Source organism: Mus caroli, unplaced genomic scaffold, assembly GCF_978045245.1.
Source record: "Mus caroli unplaced genomic scaffold, Mus_caroli_1 scaffold_13, whole genome shotgun sequence".
NCBI classification, from domain to species: Eukaryota; Metazoa; Chordata; class Mammalia; order Rodentia; family Muridae; genus Mus; species Mus caroli.
In genome coordinates this window covers 77,471,654-77,474,082 of record NW_028227268.1, presented here as the reverse complement: position 1 = coordinate 77,474,082, position 2,429 = coordinate 77,471,654, and the positions used below count along the sequence as shown (strand labels likewise).

Below are 2,429 nucleotides of genomic sequence, written 5' to 3'. Positions count from 1 at the left end.
TTCAACTTAAAGCAGAAACTTTTCCTTCTGCAGGGACTGCCAAGTAACCGAAATCAGTGACAAAGGGATGAGGCATGCGGAGTTTTTATTCTCCCCTGAGGTGCGTCACTTTCAGTGGGAGAAGAACCCACAGGCAACAAGTGAGCAATAATAAATGCACGCAAAAACACCACAAGCACATTCAGCTGGTGGTTCAGGGAGATACCTTCCTCCTTGGCCATGGCCAAGTTCATTCGCAACTTCATGGAGAAGACCCTGATGCTGATGACCACTGCCGTGACTTACCCGAAGCCTGGATTGGCCACATTTTGGCTATGCCAAGGTTGAGCTAGTTCTCCCCAAGCCCTGCTGAAATCCCTATAGCTATTCAGAGCATGAAAAAAAAAAATCAAAGTGCTAAAACTGGTAGCTTCAAACACCTTTCGGTTAAGGAAGCTGTGCTGGACAGTTTGGTAGCCACTGAGGTGTGGATGTGGTTTTATATCTGAGAGATCATAGACAAACACGGCATTGTTGGCTATGAGGTTTGAAGACCAATCTTTAATTTCCGATTTGAGTTTTTATTTGAATGTTCTTGGACCATGTATAATGAGACTGCTGTCTGAATAAAGCACTAGCTGTCGGGGGGCGGGGGGGGGGGGGACACCACAGGATTCTACAGTCGTGACTCTGTTACCTAAAACACTGGAAGTATCTAAATGTAATTTTCCACGTGGGTAGTAGCTGGGGTGGGTGTGTTGCACACATACATGCACACTTGGGTGCATGGGAAGGCCAGAGGACAACTTCTGTCATCTTTTCTCTTTTGAGATGAGTCTCTCAGGGGCCTTGGAGATAGCTCAGTGGTTGAAGGAACTACCGCGCAAGCCAGACAACCAGTGGAGGTCGGTCCCTGGAGCACTCACAAGCAACTGAATGAGGTAACACGCATCTATAATCTCAGCTCTCCTCTAGTAAGATAGGAGATGAGACAGGAAAAGCATCTGGAAACGCATAGGCTCCTGGACCAGCAGCAGAAACAAGAGAATCTACCGCTTAGGTAAAAGACAAGATTCCCAGTAAATAAGGGGTTGGCGAGGTGGCTCAGAGGTCCACAGTACTGACTGCTCTTGCATATGACCAGAGCTCAGTTGCCAGCACCCACATAGGAAGAGATGACTCACAATCCTCTGGAACTCAAGTTCTCGGAGACTCCATTACCCACTTCTGGCTTCAGAAGCACAAATCCACACTGACAAAATATAGATGATTAGAAGTAAACATAAAATCTTAAAGTACTTTCTTTAAAGCAAGAGTGTCTCTCGTTGGTCTAAGGATTTATCTAGTTGGCTAAATTTCTGACCAGCAAGCCCCAGGGTTACACCTGCCTCAGTCTCCCCAAATACCACCAGAGTGACTTATTTACCAACACATCAGCTTTTTTTTTTTCTTTCTTTTTTGACATGAACTCGGGAGCTAGAAGGATCCGAAGATCCTTCTGTTTGAGAGATAAACACCATGCTGACTGAGCCATTTCACCACCTCCTTAGGTGTGTAATTTGTATTGGTATCCATAGACACCATGCATTACCAATGCTTCCATGGAGGAGGAAGAGGATAAAAAGGAAGAAGATGATGAGGAAGAGGAATAAAAGGAAGAGAGTAAGTCAGGAAAATATTTTTGGATAACCCTTGCAGAAAAATCTCAGTGGCTTTAGAGAAAAAAAAACAAAAGGCCTTTCCTTTATTGCTGGTCAAATCCACTGTGGGTATTGCTTCTCAGGTGCCAGGATCCATCCTGTGCAGCCTCTGTGTGGAACCCATCATGGGACAGGAAGGATTTGCACAGAGGGCTCTGCTGCACCTAGCCAGAGGGGATTCTTTCACTTCTGCTTACATTGCTACGTCGGAGTGAACTGGTCTTTGGCACAAATTCAATGGTCTGGGTCTGGAAAACTACAGTCCAGCTCACGAGCATGCCCACAGGGGAGGGGAAATGGATTCGTGAGCACCTGGTCTCTACTACAGCAAGCACCATTAACGCTGGCGTCTAGTCAGCTCCACATTTGGTTTTGCCCTTCATTGGCACAACGTGTAATGCAGACATGGCTGGGTTGAGCAAGATTGATTGATAGCCACAGGAGGCAGAGCAATCATCTTTCCCTAGATTGGTCCATTTCTGGCAGGTCGGCTGTCATCTCCCATTTCCTGATCATGGCAAACATCGCTAATTAATCATGACATTCCTTCCCTGTAACTCCAGTCACAACCAGGCAGTCTTCATCAGAAAAGAACTGCAAACACTCAGGGCCAGTGGATTGTTAGAGTTGGCACACAAAACAACACTTATCTGCATCCCAGAAGCCTGTCCACCCCACACATTTTATATGCAGGAAAGCTGAAACCCAGAGAAAGAATAATTTTGTCCACCCATGGACCCTTCCACTGAC

At 46.2% G+C, this 2,429-nt stretch overlaps 1 pseudogene; it reads left to right on the top strand.

Moving 5' to 3' along the window:
- The first annotated feature begins 219 nt into the window (after positions 1-219).
- Positions 220-530, top strand: LOC110304145 (ATP synthase F(0) complex subunit g, mitochondrial pseudogene; annotated as a pseudogene).
- The last annotated feature ends 1,899 nt before the right edge of the window (positions 531-2,429 follow it).